The sequence below is a fragment of the Gopherus evgoodei genome, chromosome 22, assembly GCF_007399415.2.
Source record: "Gopherus evgoodei ecotype Sinaloan lineage chromosome 22, rGopEvg1_v1.p, whole genome shotgun sequence".
Taxonomy (NCBI): Eukaryota; Metazoa; Chordata; order Testudines; family Testudinidae; genus Gopherus; species Gopherus evgoodei.
In genome coordinates, this window is record NC_044343.1 from 782,282 (window position 1) to 801,595 (window position 19,314).

The 19,314-nt window shown below is 46.5% G+C and overlaps 1 protein-coding gene across 3 annotated transcripts in view; it reads left to right on the plus strand.

Moving 5' to 3' along the window:
- The window catches only part of INSR (insulin receptor), a 116,179-nt gene that overhangs the window by 3,233 nt on the left and 93,632 nt on the right, over positions 1 to 19,314 (plus strand). For 2 of the 3 annotated variants that reach the window (XM_030540062.1, XM_030540060.1), the window contains exon 1: positions 13,193 to 13,259. The exons of the other annotated variant lie outside the window; for it this stretch is intronic. The gene's annotated coding sequence lies outside the window, so the exon portion shown is untranslated. Of the gene's footprint in view, positions 1 to 13,192; positions 13,260 to 19,314 lie in introns of those variants that run through there. 3 annotated transcript variants of the gene reach the window in all.

The following is a 19,314-nucleotide window of genomic DNA, read 5'->3' on the forward strand; positions in this document are numbered from 1 at the left end:
GTTGTCTAGTGTTTATCTCATTGTTTTGTCTCTAATGCCATCTGGCTCTGGAGGTGAGCAATAAATCAGGGACTGGAGAAGGTTTAGGCTGAACAAACTCCACGTTCCTGAGAGGGAGACTCTGATGTTGAGGCATCTTCCTCACCTCTCTGGAAGCACAAACAGCCTAGATTAGCTAATAACTGACAGGTAGGCGGGCAGCTGGGGAGCCTCTGGGTAGTAAACAGTTAGAGAAAACTGGCACACTAGTAGTTTTCCATCAGAGATTGTCCCCCTGCCCATTCTGTTTGCACTGCATAGCCCTCCTCCCACCCTTAGTCTCTGATTGTGAGCTCTCGGGCACAGACAGGGTCCTCTTCTGGGTTTGGAAAACAGCCAGCATTTTGTGACTGGTATTGCAGTCCAAATAATAAATAACTGGTGCTTTTTTGGCACTGTAAATGATGGCCAGGGGACATGTGCTGGCCGGATTGATGGATTTGGGCCCCTATGAAAAGGTACCTTGTGATAATTCTGTAGGGGACAGCAACACTGATGGGCAGAAAGTGAAGGTGAGAACAGTAATGGAAACAGGAAATAGAGGTGAATTAGATGTGTCTGGGGTTTAGTGTTTGCTAAGACTCAAGTGTCTGTGCATGCGTGTGTGCATCCTTAGCTGTGGAACAAATCTCTGGATATTAAGGCATCCTAACTACAAACTCTGTGGCCTGGTGTGTCTTGTACATTAGTGTTTGTGTTACATTGCAGTTTGCTGTGCCACTCATCTGCTCTCAGTAAGCAAAAATTTTAATCCGTATAAATAAAAAGAATTACATTAGAACAGAGGAGGAATTCAATGGAACTTAGACTGAATATTGCACCATCATTTGTGACATTTTAAAACCAGGCTGGACAAAGCACTAGTAAAGATACAAGAGGGCCAGTCCTACAGTAGGGAATGGACTAGATGTGACCTCCTTGATCTCTTCCGTCTCTAGCTTCTTTGATTCCATTCAATGAGTGGTGCCATCTGTCATTTTCACCTTGAGCGAAGGCTACATTTGCTAATGCAACAATGGGATTGTCCAGAAGGATTTGGCAGCATTTCCTGTGTTAACAGTAAAACACTGGGGCTTCTTTCCTTAGCACGTAAGGCGACAGGATCTTCATCCTCTGAGCTTTCTCCCACCAATAGCTGTATGTCTGAGTACTCAGTTATCGGAACGGGTGTGGGCGGAAGGAAGAGTAAGAAAGGAACTCTGTCAACCCATGACGTGAAATCTTTTGCATTAGGAGACTTGGCACTAGTTCTAGGTCTTGGAACGGGATGGGATGAATTTCCCATGGTCAGCTCTCATGCATGCTCAGCTACTGGCCTACTGAGAAGTCTGTTCTGCACTCTATGCAATGACATCCTGCATCTTGAGAACCATGTGGCACTTTTAAGTCCCCTCCATAAAGAACTGTCTGGGCTGTTATACTGCAGTAATAGAGGTGTCTAAATACCCCCTGTTGGGGATCTGGAATTTCCCCTTTTTTACCCAGCTACAGAATGTGTTGCAGCTGGAAGCCCCAAGCTCAAACCAGTGCACTGTATTGGGTTGTGGTGGATTCTCCATCACTCACAAGTTTTAAATCAAGACTGGATGCTTTTCTAAAAGATCTGCTCTAGGGATTATTTTGGGGAAGTTCTATGTCCTGTGTCATACAGGAGCTCAAACTAGATCATCAAAATGATCTTTCTGGCACTGGAATCTAGTAATTGCATATAAAACACAACTATCAATTAGTGGTAGAGCGTCCCTTGTTCATGACTGAGTAGGATTTCTAAAGCATCTGACAGCGGGTTATCTAGGCAGTGAACTGCAGCCTGTTGTGCAGCTCCCATCTTGTTCCAATTGCTCAATCTTTCTTTGCCTCCAGCAGTGTTCATTCCTCTTGCTGGTGCTTGGACAATGCTGTTTAGAAGAATATTTTGATCCTGGCCCTGGTCTCTCTCTCTTTGACCTAAGCTGGGCTGGTTCTGTGGCAATGCAGCAGTTTACGAGCACACCAGCACTGCAGTAACCCTCCTACCTCCCAGAATCTGAAAGTAAAGCTGGATCCTCTGCTTATACCACTAACCAGAGACATTTGACTAAGGGACATATGAAACCTTGGAGGCCCTGTGCAAAGTTTGCTGCATTCAGTGAGTCTGCAATAGCATGAATGGCTAGCCCTGTGCATAGAACTTAGAGAACAATGTGTTGGGGGCGCATGAGGAACAGAAACCAGCTCAGTCTCTCTTAGCTGCATTGGCTCTAACAGATGTAATGTGTTTAAAAAAAAAATAGTGCCTCAAATAAATCATCTGTTCTGATATGGACTGTCCAGAGGGAACAGGCCTGCTGAGTGAATGAGAGCTAGTTTACAAAGTCACACTGCAGAGTGAAATTGTATGTTAAATTCTCAGCTTGCTGCTGTCTAGGTGAATCCTTTTGGTAAGGATCTTGCTGCTAGGGAGCAAGGGATTTGAAAAGAATTCCCAGTTTTGATGGGATTGATCTGATGCGGCTAAGTTTTTTGTTTTTGATTTGTTTTTGAGTCAATTCAGTGGTTTCAGATGAAGGCTTTTTGAAGGAGGACCAGCGTGATTCTTAGTTTCCAATGTCACAGAGAAGAGGAAGTCTGAAATGCAGCAGTGCTCTCCAGAAAGAGTCCTCAGCATTTGCATACTGCAGTAGAATAGTGGTCACAGAATGGAAAAACTAGATTGTTTGGTGACCTAATATACGCTGAAATTCTTCTGGATGTGAAGCCATGCCAGATATGCCTTCACACGACCTATAATCTGAAACAGTTTGGATTTATGATAACACCAACTCCTTGGCCAGTATATTCTTGCCTTTATTCTAATGTGTTTTTGGCAAAGCAAAGGGAAAGAGAACACGTGTCACTATTGTAATAGTTAAGGGCCTGGTCTGGAGGTGTGTGCCCTTAAAGACATGATGCTGCTCTGTGAAAGAGGGCACAGGGGAAGCAACAGCTAAATACTATTTGACAGTCCTCTTTCTACCCCCCAGCCCATTCTATGACCCCTTGACACATGCACAGAGCAACTCTAGGGCTAGGTACAGCCTTGGGGGGCATCAGAGCACCCTGCTCCCTTCCCAGGTCTGCAGTGGGGACCTAAGAGTAGCAGATGGTAGCCTGCTGCATCTGCAGTGCCTTAGAACAGAGAGCATCCAGAGAGCACAGCAAAAGCCCATCTGTTACCGCTCCTGGGCCTGCCAGAACCAGCAGGTGAGAGCACTGGACCCACAGGCTGCTTCCACCCTGAGAACTTAGAGGGCCTCAGTGAGCCAAGAGTGTAGTTGTCAAGATTTGTGTGGGGCATGGTCCAGCTCCTGCCAGATCCTGCAGGGGCTTCTCCATGTGGGAACCAGATGGGATAGTGCTGCTATTGCTGTGGAGCATGTGAATACACATTCCAGAACTGCAGCTAAAGAATATATAGGAATTGGGTTTGTGGAAGTCCCTGTGCACATGACGTGGCCCTCCTGGCTCAGGGTCCCACAGCTCAGCGCAGCTCCTGCCATGGCCATGCTCTGAATTGTTTTCACAGGACTTTTACAGCTGCCCCATATGAACCTGCAACAAGGGGCTGTAACTGCTCTGCTATGAGATGAGTTTTATTCCACTTTCTTTTCTGACAATGGGCTCTCTTGGTGCCATGGGGTTTTTTGGAGGGTGAGGATAGGGGGCACTCTGCTGCCTTGTTTTGTGTGTGTTGCTGCTGCCTCCTCTGAATGGGGCTTGGTGCTGGCTGTCAGGGATGGGAAGGAAACTAAAATATTTGGCCAATCTCTCCAGGGAGGCCCTCTGTTGATATTCAGGCTTCTGCATCACTGAGGAGAGTCTCACTGGTGCCCAGCATGTGCAATTCCCACCAGATTCAGTGGGAGCTGTAGGGGCTCCCTGAGAAAATGCCTGTTTGCAGCCAGCTGTTACTCAGGGGCAGACATGATGGGGTCTGGGGCTGGTGGGAAGGTCCCCATTCTCCCCCCCCCCCATCTTGTTTTCCTTAAGCCTGGGGCAAATCAAAGCTGCCACGGGAGATGAAAGGCCCCAGCCTGCTGTGCTGCAGCACCTGCTAGAGGCACCATAACATCATATGTTTCATTAGCAGGGAAGCATGTCTCATTAATTCTGAGCAGTGTTTCCCATGGAATCTGAGCTTCCTCTGTGCTGAGTGCTGTGATTGAAACTCACTAATTAATACAGAGAAACACACACAGTGATGCTTTCATCCTATACTCCATCTTTTTCTCTGATCCTGTGATCAGACAGGAGAGACGCCCCTGCCAAAGGCCCATCCTCACTTTTACACTACAGATTCTTCATGCTAATTCATTTCCCACCTAGATTTTAAGCTGGGCTATGTCTCCAGTACAGGGAGGAAACCAATTGCTATGGGGCTCTTCAGATCCCATTGTCTCCAACAATCTGCATGGGAAGCCTTGCAAGAAGAGCCGAGAGAAAAGAGAAATTCCAGCCTACTGAGATCTCCACAGGGGAGAGGATGAAGCGTATTAGGACTCAAGACAAGCTAGTGCTGAAAAGTTCCCTGTTCGTTTTGGGGGGTTTGAGGGGCTGGTTTATTGGAGCTGTCAGCAAAGATCAAACCTATTGTGTTACATACCCAAGCTTCTGGCAGTGCCATTGCAAATCTTGCACTGGCATAAAAAAAACATGGGAGCAGCATAAGCTATGTCAGCGGGAGAAGCTCTCCTGCCGACAGTGGTATGCACACGGGCACTTATGTCACTTGGGGAGATGGAATATTCACTCCTGAGTGCCATACTTTTGTCAGAATAGGCTGTAGTGTAGACATAGCCTTAAAAACACCTTCATGAACAGCACAGAGTCAAGGCTGATGTAGTTAGGTCAACACAGTGTCACTGCAGACCCTGCATTGCTTATGTCGACTGCTACTGGCTTTCAGGAGCCCTCCCACAATGACCCACGCTACAGTCGATACAAGCACTCCTGGTGAGGACACACACCGCCGACACAAGAAGCAAAGTGTAGGCATGCACAAGTGATGTAATTACTGTGGCGCCTATATGCCAACATAAGTTAGGTCGACTTAACTTTGTAACGTAAACATGGCATGAACTAAACACAAGTTGGGAAAGATTGTTAAGCAGACGTGGTAACACGTGGAGGTGGTCACTTGGAATGAAGTGGGCAATTGCAGGTTAGATTGTTATGCATAAAGGGTTTGAAGTGGGCAATTAAGGGTATCAGGCAGTGTGGTCTGTTACAAACTTGTAATAAGCTATAAAGGCAGAGGCCCTGTTAAGTCAATGGTGTCCAGCCAAGTTATGAATTTAAGTTCAGTGCTACCTCACCTATATTCTCTCTCTCATATCCTGGGACCAACATAGCTACAATAACACTGCAAAAAAATTTCAAATACATTATGAATGTAAGCTGTTAATTGACTCTTGTGATGATTGAGAATTTCCAATTTTCCAGTGCTTGGACACTTCTCTTATCAGTGCTTTACAAATGACATGCACATTTATGCATGTCACAGCATTATACTTAGATAACATTATCTTACATCAAGAAGGAAAAATTTTAAATACATGAAAGGAGAGTGTGATTATCTCAGTGTTCCCCATTAGCAGTTGTTAGAAGATAAATTAATCATCTAGGGAAGTAAGCAACGAACAAAGAAAAACCTCGTTGTTTTGGGGTACAGTTACTGGGTCAGATAAGAACAAACCTTATGTACTCAAGGCTGTCTACATTTACCATCTTTGAGAAATGGAATGTTGGGGGGGGGGAGCCAGGTGGGGTGTGTGTGGGTGTATATGGATTCAGTGGGAATATTGTGAAGGCGGCAGGATAGTATTTAATGTATCAGCCCAATGATTTTGGCAAAGTGTCTTGAAGTCCATAGAAATTAAAACCGGAAAATGCCTACAGATCATCTTGTCCAGGGGTGGGCAACCTTTCAGAAGTGGTATGCTGAGTCTTCATTTATTCACTCTAATTTAAGGTTTCATGTGCCAGTAATACATTAACATTTTTAGAAAGTCTCTTTCTATAAGTCTATCATATAAAAACTAAACTATTATTGTATGTAAAGTAAATAAGGTTTTCAAAATGTTTAAGAAGTTTCATTTAAAATTAAATTAAAATGCAGAGCCGGGCAGTGTGAGTGCCACTGAAAATCAGCTCATGTGCCACTGCTAATGGAGCTCTAGGGGAAAAAATGCATAAACAGAAAGGTATTGGCTCTGCTCCTCAGAGCCCGCACAGCTGCTAGTTTATCTGATCTTACAGACAGCATACTGTAGCATTAACAACATGTAAAACTGGCTGTCTGGGAGAGATGCTGGGAAGATTGCACACTGGTGTTCAAATCTGAAATTAGAAACTGAAAGTAGTATCTTGGTGAAAGATAAACCTGTAACTTTAATCCTTCTGTGACAAGTTGCAAACCAGTATCAGTCACTTGATTTGGGACAGACTGGCAGCTGGAATAGAAGGAATAAGGCAAATGGAGCCCTGCTGCCACAGGTTATAAATCCTCCATGAGCCAGGGGTTCTAACTGACATTTGGTCTTACATCTTTAAGTAGATAGTCAGTGGCAGACTAATTCACATTCGTAGTCTGAATAGTGCAGAGTTACTGTATGTGCGAATATCCTTTAAGATAAAAATTTTGTATTTCAGCTGTTTCTAAGCCCTCGTCCAGACTAACCCGCGGCATCGGCGGGTTAAAATCGATTGCTCGGGGATCGATATATCGCGTCTAGTCTGGACGCGGTGTATCGATCCCCGAGCGCGCTTACATCGATTCCGGAACTCCATCAATCCGAACGGAGTTCCGGAATCGACACGGAGAGCCGCGGACATCGATGCGGCGCCGTCCAGACTGGTGAGTACCTCGAATTTAGAAATTCGACTTCAGCTACGTTATTCTCGTAGCTGAAGTTGCGTATCTAAAATCGATTTTAATTCCTAGTCTGGACGTGGCCTAAGCACTTCAACAAGTTTGGGTCTCAGCTGAGAGCTGGTCACTAGTAAGAGTCTTACCATCCCTGCTTTGCAATGCTCTGTTTGTGCACGTGCATTTAGGTTGGATTTAGCAGTTGTTTGCAGTGTAAAGCAATTGAAGGCAGTCTTGGTGATCTCCAATGCTGGGTTTTCATTGTCCTAAGTGGAGGGGATTGCAAAATACAAATAAGTAGCAGAAATGGTGAAGGCTAAGTGAGACTTTAAACATTCTTTCAGTTTTAATCATCTTGGGTATTGTTTGTAACTCAGACAAAGCAGCTTGTTAAAAAAATACAAGCTAAGATTTTCAACAGCAACTTGTGATCTTTTTGGGAGTCCAGCTTGAGACCCCTTAAAGAATCTAGATTTTTTCCCCCCATATGGCAGGTGCTCAATACTCTCTAAAAATCAGGTTCCTTTAGGGGAGACCCAAGTGAGGTTCCCAAAAATGCCCCCACCTCCAAATTATTAGTCACTTCTGAAAATCAACTGTGATTTTTAAATACCATCCAATATGCTAAGTGTTAACACAGATTTGCTCCCAGTCTGCAGTACAGAGTGATTTTTCTCCTGTAAATGTCACTATATTTCTGTATCCATTAAAGGGGTTGTTAAATAAAAGGAAGCAGGGATAACCAAAATTGGGTGAAGGTATAGCTGAAGGTGGAGGGATGGACACTAGGCTATATCAGCTCCACTGTAAGCCCAAGCTTAGTAGCGCTCGAGTTAGCAGACTCTGGGATTGTTAACCTAGCGCTGGAGCATCTATACTTATTTGTAACTCCAGGTTAGGAATTTCTGAACCCTGGGCCTGAACCTGGGGCTCTAGCATCTACATTGCTGAGCCCAACTATACCTATCCCAGACTTCCTAGCACCATCCCAAAATGTGGGTGCCTCAGTCCTGTTTGTGGTGCAGTGTGGGAAAACTTGACTGTCCACCAAACTTGACTGGCTAGAGGACAAAGTTGGCCCATGGAATTGTGGGATATTTTTGGTAGATTCCCAGAGCACAACTCCAGTGGGGCTGCATCTACATTGCAAAGCAATAGGGCTTGAACCTGGGGTGGCAGCTTGACTCAGGCTTGGAACCTCCATCCCCATGGGACTCTGGGTTAGTGCTATTTGCATGTAGATGGAAGGCGGGTTAGGCTTGAGCTGGAGTTCAAATCCTGGGCTACAATGCAGTGTAGATGTATGACCTCTAATAGAAACACAACAATATGACATTTACAATAGGCTCTCTCTCAGGCTTTCACAACTGAGGCCCAATCTGGCAGGGGCTGAATAACCCACCTGAGACTTTATCCATGGCAAAGATTACTATTTTCTTCAACTCCAATAAAAATATATTTATCTGTAATCAGCTTCTTCTAGATAAGCCCAAAGCAAGATCAGGTGTGTGGAGGAGAGAACATTCCTCCCAGGCCACTTCTGACATGAGAGTAGGCTGGAAGAACAGCCATACTTCAGGCAGAAAGACACACATGTTGAAGGATTTGTCACACATGACACCAGAGAAAATTCAGCAGAGTATTGCTGTTTAAACAGCACTTTTTGGCTTTCTAACCATGTTGCAAAGGTGAAGCCTGTTACATAAGTACCAACCCAGTTACTCATGACTCCAGCCTCTACTCCACCCTGGTCCCAAGGCCCACTGGGGATATCAGTTGGCGGCTCCTCCATGGGGCCGTGAGCACGGGCGTGTACTTGGCGCGGTTTACCCCTGTCCCGGACACCTGCCCCTTCTGCGGCGTGAGGGAGACCCTGGCGCATGTTTACTTGGAGTGCGCCAGGTTGCAGCCCCTACACCGGCTCCTCACAGCCATCCTCTTACATTTCTGGTTACACTTTTCCCCTCACCTCCTTTTGTATGCACTCCCTATCCGTGGCCCCACGAAGTCCCTGGACCTCCTGGTCAACCTCCTCCTCGCCCTGGCGAAAAAGGCCATCCACGCGACCAGGGAGGGGAGGTTGGCCGATGGAGACTCCGGTGACTGTGGGACTTGCTTCCACTCCATGGTCCGATCACGCATCCGGGCGGAGTTCCTCTGGGCGGCATCCACTGGCTCCCTTGACGCCTTCGAGGAGCAGTGGGCGCTGTCCGGGGTTCTCTGCTCGGTGTCCCCTTTAGGTTCCCTCCTTCTGACCCTTTGACCTCACTCCTGTCCCTGTTCTTTCATTAGTTGTCCCCTGCACTCAGTGGGTTCTGTGGCCCTGTGGTTCCTCCCCTTAGGCTGGGGGAGGATCCTTTAGCAAAGCCCGCCCACTTCCCAGACACCCAATAGGTACTCATGACTCACAGTGGAGTAAAGAAGAGTGAACTCTGGGCTCAGCATCAGCAGCCCAAACTCCCAGCCTTGTGTTCTAATCACCAAGCTAGGGAACCTTAAACCTTTTCACAGTATGGCCCTCACCTGAATAGTCTCATGGACTAATTCCTCTGTGATTTGTGAGTGTGTGGACCACTGTCTCGCCCATTAATGATTGTGTAATATCCCTGTAACTGCAGCAGCAACTGTTTACATTGAAAATTAACAGTGGGAAACTATTTAATATAATTTTTGCTCTTTTAATACAAATCAGTAGATGGAAGAAAGGAGGAGAGCCAACACTCAGTGACCAGCCAGCTCTCTGCAGACCACTGGTAAGTGGTCTATAGACCATAGTTTGAGAGCCTCTGCACCAGGTTACTTCTCAATAAATATAAAACTGAAGTAAATGGTCTGGTACATAGTGGGGTTCTGGAGAAGGAGAGGCAAAGATTTTGGGAAAAAATAATTGTTTACTTATAAGGCATGTTAGAATTATAAACTCCGTATTAAAAGAGTCTGTATAACTCACAATCTGGCAGAAGTGGGACTGTGCAAATATCAGAATTATTGGATGTAGTTCCCTTGGTTGCCAGGAAATGTGTTGTGATGCATTAGTTCAAGGACAAACAACATTTAAAGAATGGAGGAAAAGCATCAGAGTCTGTATCCCACTGGAGCAAGAAGATGACCAGACCTTTGGAACACAGATCTGGACTGTAATCTTAGGCACTGCAAAGGCCAATGGTTAACATAGCATACCCTCTCCTGCACATCACAGGGCTGATCTCTAGTAGAACTGAGTGCGTAATGCTCTTTTTTGTCAGGAGTTCTATTGGGATTGAATCAAAGAATGCTAGTAAAATTAAGATTTTAAAAAGAACCATATTTTCAAGGTGGCTTTTAGCCTTACTTGTAGAACTGATGTGGCCAGACAACTAACACTAAAAAGAAAGGACTGTTTCAGTAAGCCTTAGATATGACTTATGCACTTCTAACTTTAAGAAGTCAAAGTTAGTATGAGCATGAAAATATTTCTTCTTGTTATGACTTTTAAAAGTGACATATCATCTTGAATATCACCCAGAATGTAAACATCAAAACAATAAAACAAATCAACACTGCAGGCTGTGAAAGCGAAACATTGCACTAAAAAAACCCTGAATTTGCAAAGACTATGCACTCAATAGACCTATAGACTGTGCACAAAGTTAACCATTATTAGAATTGAGCCCTAGACATTAAATCTAACTGCAGATGAATGCAAAACAGACTTCTGATTTTTTCATTGTAAATAAGAATGTAAACATTGACCAATAAACTAGATTTTAAAATATACATTTTTTAAATATTGTTATAGCATCTTGGGTAAAGATATCTGTATACAACATTTTTTAACCAGGGCCTGGAAATTAAGTGATGAATTCAGATATGTAGTAAAAAAAATGAGATTCAAATACTGTCACATCTTAGCCATTATAGGAAAAACATTTTCTTTTAAATCTGTAAAGGTTATGAAAACAAACCTGCAATTTCACCTTAACCAAATTAATTTCCACAGACTTACAGCAATGGCATGGCATGCCTCTACTCAAAGGAAAATAAGTGTAGCTTTCCAGACTGCATGATTTTGATAAGGTCCCAGATTCTGGCTCACCAACAGGTTTAGCCTATTCCTCAAAAAGGTCAGCCTGTTGCAGAAGCCCTTCATAACTGCAACCTAATGAGGAAGTGGGGGACTTGTAGCAAAAATTGCATGCCCTCCCAGGCCACATTCTGGTACTAAGTGGGATTAACCATGGCTAGCTGACACTATGGTCCTTGTCTACATTGACTACAAAGTTGGGGTCAGCATTGCCTCAGCTAACCAGATCCTTAACATTTGTGTTTCTATACAAGAATGGTTTTTGGACTGCTGTCATCTATCTTGGTTTAGAAACCAACAGTTAAACTGGTGCAACTTTGCAGGGCAATTACACAGGCCTGAAGGTGCTCATCCCAGTATTCAAGGCCCTGTACATCTCCTGCACTCCAAAGTGTTACATAAATGTTACGTTCTTATTTAATAATCTGCCATCATTCAAATTCCCTTTTTATTCCCCTATCTGCTGCTGCTCAGCTTGGCTACACAGGGTTGGATGCGGGGCGGGGAGGGGCTGGCAGCTGGGTGCCAGGCATGGGGTGGGGCTGGGTATTCAGCAGTGAGGGAGGGGGGCTGGGAGCCAGGCATGGGGGGGCAGGCACAGGGGGGGAACTGGGTATTGGGCACTGGGGGGGGCTGGGTATTGTGCAGTGAGGGAGGGGGGCTGGGGGCCAGGCACGGAGGGAACTGGGTATTGGGCACGGGGGGGGGCTGGCGGCCAGGCATGGGGTGGGGCTGGGTATTGTGCAGTGAGGCAGGGGGGCTGGGGTCAGGCACGAGGGGGGGAGGGCTGGGTATTGTGCAGTGAGGGAGGCGTGCTGGCGGCTGTGTCAGGCACGGGGGGGGCTGCCACTGATCACGGGAGGGGGCTGGGGGCCAGGCACGGGGGGGGGGGGCTGGATATTGTGCAGTGACGCAGGGGGACTAAGGTCAGGCATGGGGGGGGCTGGGTATTGTTCAGTGAGGGAGGGGGGCTGGCGGCTAAGGGTCAGGCACGGGGGGGGGGCTGGCGGCTGGGGGCCAGGCATGGGGGGGCTGGGTATTGTGCAGTGAGGGAGGGGGGCTGGGAGCCAGGCATGGGGGGGCAGGCACAGGGGGGGGAACTGGGTATTGGGCACTGGGGGGGGCTGGGTATTGTGCAGTGAGGGAGGGGGGCTGGGGGCCAGGCACGGAGGGAACTGGGTATTGGGCACGGGGGGGGGCTGGCGGCCAGGCATGGGGTGGGGCTGGGTATTGTGCAGTGAGGCAGGGGGGCTGGGGTCAGGCACGAGGGGGGGGGCTGGGTATTGTGCAGTGAGGGAGGGGTGCTGGTGGCTGTGTCAGGCACGGGGGGGGGGCTGGGGGCCAGGCACGGGGGGGGGCTGGATATTGTGCAGTGACGCAGGGGGACTAAGGTCAGGCATGGGGGGGGCTGGGTATTGTGCAGTGACGCAGGGGGGCTGGCGGCTAAAGGTCAGGCACGGGGGGGGGGGCTGGCGGCTGGGGGCCAGGCACGGGGGAGGCTGGGTATTGTGCAGGGGGGCTGGGGCCAGGCACGGGGGGGGCTGGGTATTGTGCAGTGACGCAGGGGGGCTGGCGGCTAAGGGTCAGGCACGGGGGGCTGGCGGCTGGGGGCCAGGCACGGGGGGGGGCTGGGTATTGTGCAGTGAGGGAGGGGGGCTGGCGGCTAAGGGTCAGGCACGGGGGGGGCTGGGTATTGTGCAGGGGGGCTGGGGCCAGGCACGGGGGGCGACCATTGATCGGGGGGGACGGGGGAGCTGAGGACCAGGCACGGGGAGAGGGGGTCGGGGCCGTGTGGCGAGTGACCGGGCCCCCGCAGCTCCCCACGCCCGTGGGGGCCGGAGCGGGACTGGCTCTCCGCCCGCGGGGCCCGGCAGGTGGATGTCGCCTCCCTGGGGCCCCTCCCCCGGCCGCGTCCCGTCCCCAGCCAGACTCCGCGCCGCCTCTTGCCGCCGCCCGCTGCCAGCTGACGGGGCAGCCCCTTGTTTACCGGCCAGGAGCCGCGGGCTGCGAGCGGCCGCCGAGAGGAGCGGGACCCCCGCCCGAGCGGCAGGAAGGGGCCTGGTCCCCGCTTCCTGGGCAGGCGCCGGGCGCTATAAGGGGGCGGCGGCCCCGGGCTCCCGCCGAAGATGCGGCTCCGGGCTCAGCCCCCGCGCCAGCCCCGCGACCTCTGAGCCCGCGGGCGGCTCCGGACCATGGCGCTGACAGCGGCGGCGGCGGCGCTCGCGGTGGCGGCGCTGCTGGGGGCCTGCTGCGGCCCGAGCCGGGGGGAGGGTAAGTAGCGGGGCTCGGCGCGGCGCGGCGCGGCCTAGTCGGCGGGCGGCGCCGTCCCGCTCTGCTCCCCTCAGGTGGGAGCCGCCCGCGCCACGCAGCTCGGCTGATCCGGGCCCGCCCCCGGCCAGAGCCGCTCGGGTCACCCCGGCCCGCGGTGGGGGCGGCTCGCAGGCCCTGGGCTGTGGGGAGCAGCGGGGCCGGGGGGTCCCCCGGGGCCCTGACTCTGCCGAGCTGCCTTTCTCCCAGGTCGCTCAGCAAACGCAAATCCCCGGCACACGGCGCCTGGAGAGCTCCTGGCCCCGCAGGTTCGCGGGTGAAGCTACAAATACACCCTGCTGCGGTGAAAAGCAAAATCCTTCTGCTGTGCCGGCGAGTGGGCGTTCGGGCCCTAAGGCAACTCTGCAAATGGGAGTTGGGGTCCCCCGCACACCTGTACCTTGGTCCCCTGCTTCCCAGCCAGCTTCACTCCCAGTTACCCTTGTGCCTGAGCAGCGAGACATGCAGAGTGCCTAGAAATTAGAGCAAAACCTCCAGGACTCTTCGCCCGGAGCTGTGGACCTTCTTGCCTTAAACTTTTTTCTGTCACAACCAGTGTATTTCTTAAATGTAGGTTTTCGGGTATGTGCAGGAGTTGTCTTAAACTAACAGAAAACAGCCTCCTGCATGTCTGAATTTCGACGGGGAAGTGTTCTTTGGAAGCTCCCAGAAATTCAGCTAATGTGAGAAGTACCTGCGTGTAGCTGAGATAGCCTTTTAAAAAGATACTGTGGGTGTTTATTTTGAACAAAAAAAATTCCTTTCAATAGACTTGGTCATGAGTAAAATACCTTACTCCTACTTTGCTTGGCATACTCTAGTTGGAGTTATGTGTTTTTGAATTTTTATTTTATTTTGATTTGGGGATAAATGAAAAATCTTTAGCTTTCTGAGTTGCTGGTAACTTTACCTTAGTGGCCATTAATATTTACTTCTCAAAAGTATTTTGAAATGGGACCTCTTAAGTTGACTTCTGAATCAGGTTCTAAAACTGTTTCTCTTAAATGTGGCATTTGGCATGTGAAGGGGGTATAATTGTATCATCTGTCTATATATAAAATAGGGAGCTGAGAGACTTAGCCCATCCTTTTCTGTTGGCATTTACCCTACAAGTAATAGAGGGGTAGCCGTGTTAGTCTGTATCCGCAAAAACAATGAGGAGTCTGGTGGCACCTTAAAGACTAACAGATTTATTTGGGCATAAGCTTTTGTGGGTAAAAGTACAACTACAAGTAATGCCTTTGTGGGTGTAATTTGTTTTAAATGTGACAAAGCATGCTCCTCTAGCCTTTTCTATGCCATGTTAGAGGATTCTAAATGTAGTTCCCCCTCACTTCTCTCTTTTTTTGGTTAATTTCAGTGCCAGATATAGTTCCAAAAGGCTCTTAGCTCAGTGTAGCCTTAGAACTGCAAGGGTATGAAATTAATCACAAAAATATTCTTTGGCAGGCCTTGAGTCTACAGGTATTAAAAGCAAGGGTGTAGAGAGAGGTTATATTAAAACAATAATAGTAAGAACCTGCAGTGGGGGGATTGGGGAGACTCTCAAATGAAACACAACTATTTTAGTTAGCTAATGTCAGAGCATTGTTTTCTATGGCTGATTTTGGTGGATAAGGTTGCTTAAAGAAATTACTTTAGCTAGAGTTTGTTGTTTTAATGTAGAATGTTTTTGTTTTTATAGAAAATGAAAGGACCCGCTAGTAAGTATTTCCATAAAGAGAACTAAGTACTGAAATTTGTTCATTTAATAACTTTCATTGTACTTGGCACATTTCCCATAAAAGGAAGTAATGTCAGTAGGGTGGTTCAAAGTCCAGATACTGCAATGATGGACTTGTCACATACATACAATAATAAAAGGTACAAAGTAGGAAACACCTCTGACTGCTGGAAAATCAGGCTATTTGGTTGGTCATGTAATCAAAAATACCTCCTCCTCTTCACTCACAAGCTCTTTTAAAAATACATTATTTATTTATTAACAACAAATCTCGAAAAGGAGTACTACTGTATTTTTCATCCAGGAGTTGAGATATAATTCGTAAGCAGCCCAAACTGTGGCCTGTGGAGATATGTGAAGATTTCTGTCTCCAGTGCACAACACTAATATTAATACTGATACAACTTTAATCCAGGGACCTCAAAGTTCTTTACAAATTGTTACTGTTACAAACAAATTGCTGCTACTGTGGCTTTCTATAGCACTTTTTGTTCTTAGACTGCATGTGTGTTTATGAACATAATGAATTAATCCTCACATCATCCTTGTGAAATAGGAAAGCATTAATTCTGTTTTACAGATAGAGAAATAGGAGCAATGTCCATAGAGTCAGATTATAGCAGATCCCATAATGGCATTTAAGGCTATTTCTACTTAATTTTATTATTTGAACAGTGTCAGTAGTGTCCTAGGCATGTTACAGATGTGTAGGAAGATGAGGTCCCTAGTCCAAAGAATTTTCAATTTAGTCTTGACTCCTGTTTCTCTGCTCTAACCACTAGACCACATGTAAAACTCTATTTGTAAAGCTCCTTAAAAGATGCCCCTCCTTCCCCCAGTTCTTTTAGTTCTGTCATATGCTGAGCATCACCCTGGAAGTCAACTTTGCTCCTGTGAGTTTAAGATACGAAAAAGTCAATTGTCACTATAGTTATACAGGCCTTCTCTCTTGCAGTGGTAGGGTTCCATGAAATATTCTTTTATAAATGGAAACTGTCCTCAGTATGCTCTGCCTGCATCCTGGAGAGGTCCTAAAATGAAAAGCATTTATCACCAAAAATAACTTGGTGAACTTTTCACAGGGCAGTCCTGGGGATGGCCAACTTGCTGAAAAAAGTTAGAGACAAGGTGGTGAGGGAATATCTTTTATTGGACTAACTTCTGCTGGTGAGAGAGAGAAGCTTTCGAACGACTCGGAGCTCTTCATCAGGTCTGGGAAAGGTACAGAGAGTGTCACAGCTAAATACAAGATTGAACAGATAGTTTAGCATAAGTAGCAAATATTTTAGGGCAGGGGTTCTCAAACTTCATTGCTCCATGGTCCTCTTCAGCAACAAGAATTACAACCCGACCCCAGGAAGGGGAACTGAAGCCAGAGCTCACCCAAGCCCTGCCAAAGCCCAGGTCCCACCACCTCGGATTGGGGGACAAAGCCAATGCCCAAGAGCTTCAGCCCCATGTACGTGAGGGAGCCTGTAATTTGAGCCCCATCACCTAGGGCTGAAACCCTTGGGTTTTGACCCTGGGTAGTGGGGCTCAGGCTTCAGCTTCTGCACCAGCAAGTCTAATGCCACCCCGGCGACTCCATTTAAAATGGGGTCATGACTCAGTTTGTGAACTGCTGTTCTAGGGGATCATTCCAGATGAAGTGGCCTGGTAATAGCCCTGTGGTCATAGGACAAAAAGGGGGATTAGTGGGTTACAGATTGTTGTAAGGAGCCATAAATCTAGTGTCTTTATTAAGACCATAATTTTTAGCATTTAGCAAAGTTATTAATTTAAGCTTCCAGGCTTATCATTTGAAAGTGTTCTGTAAGTAAAAACAAGTTCTCATTTGGGAGAGTGGCGGCATATCTGCCTCATGGCAGAGACTTGAGGCCTGACTGCTTCCTCTGAAGTCAATAAGAGGTTTCTGCCTGAACTCAAGCTCCTCTAATATCTACTTTTTCACCCTTTTGGTTGTCTAGTTCTGAACACCTTGGTGCAGTGGATTCATCTTTGGTTGCTCCAGTCTGTCATTTGCCTTTGTAGAGGACAGGCACAGCAGTAAAGAAATAGGATCCTGTTATAACTTTAATATATAGAACATAAAAATGGTATAGAATCCCAGGTTTGGGGCAGAGTGCAGCAGACCAGGCCATGGCATTTGTGTGCAATTGGCACAGGAGAAGCTGTCTCCAGGACACAGGGGGATTGCCCTTGCCTTAGCAGAGGCCTTCTCCTTTCTTGCCTTGAATGCAGCAGCTGCCTCACAAGGTCATCTGAGGTAGCTTAAGGGTAAATTAACAGACTCTCACCTTCATCACAGCCTTACCTGAACCTGCTTCACCACACAGACCTCACTATCAAGGGTGGCAAACTGAAGTTTACAATTAAACAGTTTAACCTTTAGATCTTTTTCTGTTTGTTAAACCATTATTAAAGTAGGTTGGAAACTGGCTTTTGCAGTCCCTTGCATTGAGGTCTCACCTGCCTGGTAGTACCCATGACCTCTCATCTCGGCAAGGTGGACAGCCCCAGTCACTAGATTCAGAAATTGTCATACAAGTAAGAAAAAGAAATACTCAGAAGCCGTCTTTCCTCTTCCTGTATCGTATTCCTCAAAACAAGAGTTGATTATGTGTGAAGTGTCATGCTTTTGGATTGAGCAAAATGAAAGTTTTCTTTTAATGATTCAGTTACTGAGGCAGGCAGTATACATTTTAAAAACTGTGGCGTTAATAAAATGTTAAATGGTCTGTGGTCTTTTCATGAACAGTGCTATATTATTTTGGACTTAACGGATAAAGAAACAAAGCTTTGGCGTCATTAAGGTTTATTATCCACATTGTTTACTATAAATAAAGTTTAGGTTCCAGAATTTCTCCCAGTCACTGTATTTGAAAACCAGAGCTGACATCAAATGTAGTTTATCCATTCAGTAGCTTAGTATTGCTACCAAACTAGTTTGTACAAGAGGCTCTGACTGCCTTATGGCAGGTATTTTAGAAAACTCGCTGTGCCTTGCCATTTCATTCTTTCTTGGTGGCCTGATTAGAAATGTCTAGAAATAGTTTGTTGCTGTGGTTTTTTTTTTTAAATAAAGTTACTTTGAATAACTTGATAACCAAGGATGCAGAATAATTTTTTACTCCCATATGGCCGCTGTCCTGTTTGGCTGTCCCTTCCCTTTTTGTTATATGGTGGAGAGAGAGAGCTTGCAGCCTGGGCTTTGTGCCTGTTCCCATTGAGACTAGTGTCCACATTTATTATGTGATGTCATAGGTAGAATTTGGCTCACTGGGAATGTTGTCAGCAACTTTAGTGGGAGCAATGGTGGACCCTAGTATAGACAATATGGTGGAGCAGATATTTGAGGCTCGATCCCTTTCCTTAAAGTTTCCAACATCAAAGCAGAACTCAACTTATTTGTCTTTTAAGAAAAACTCACTAATAACTGGCTTCTGAACTTTTGTCTTTTGGGAGCTAATTTGACCAATTTTCATATTCCTTTGTTCCTAAACTTTTCCCCAAGAAGAAATTGCTGAGAGAAGCTGGGGAAAAAAACACTTGTTCCTTTGGTAATATGAAGTTTATAGGGCTGACATGAGAGTGGCTGCAGCACAGATAGAAGGCTCAAATGGCTGGGTAGAATTCAACAGATGTATTCAGGAAGACTTTTTTTTTTTCTATTCTACAGTTCTGAAGTTTTATAAAATATTCTTAACTGTCTAACTTTGATGCACCATGAAATGGTGTTCACATAGCATGGTGATGGCCGTAGAATGGGAACCTGAATAGAATAAGTCATGAGCAAAATCCCTTGTAAGTCAATAGATAGATTTGTTTTTTAAAAGAATTTCCACAGAAATGTGAAGTTCTACAAAAGTTTGAATAGAATTTCATTTATAATTGCTATAACCTTAGATAGCTTGTGCCTTTAAAGAAGTTGGTGGTTATTTTAAAAAAGAAGCTCTTGACCCATGATTGTTTTTTCTAAGGATTCACCTAATGCCAACTCTTAAGCGATAAAAGACTTGGATAGTTAACTTACCATTGCATCCATGTACAAAATAATTTGAAGTCTGCTACACGTGTGTCTAGTGGCCTTGAACGCTGAGCTTTTATTCTTGTTAGTAATTCCTTTCCTATGGGAAAGACTTGAGTAATATTTGTCTTTTCCATTTCCTAGAAGTTAACTGTATATATTTAAATTACATTAAACAGAGCTTTATATGTGTCAAAGTAGCTACTCCTGTGTAACAACTTTGTCTGCTGCAACTTGTTAGCTGTGCATTTGGTAAGCAGAAACCAAGT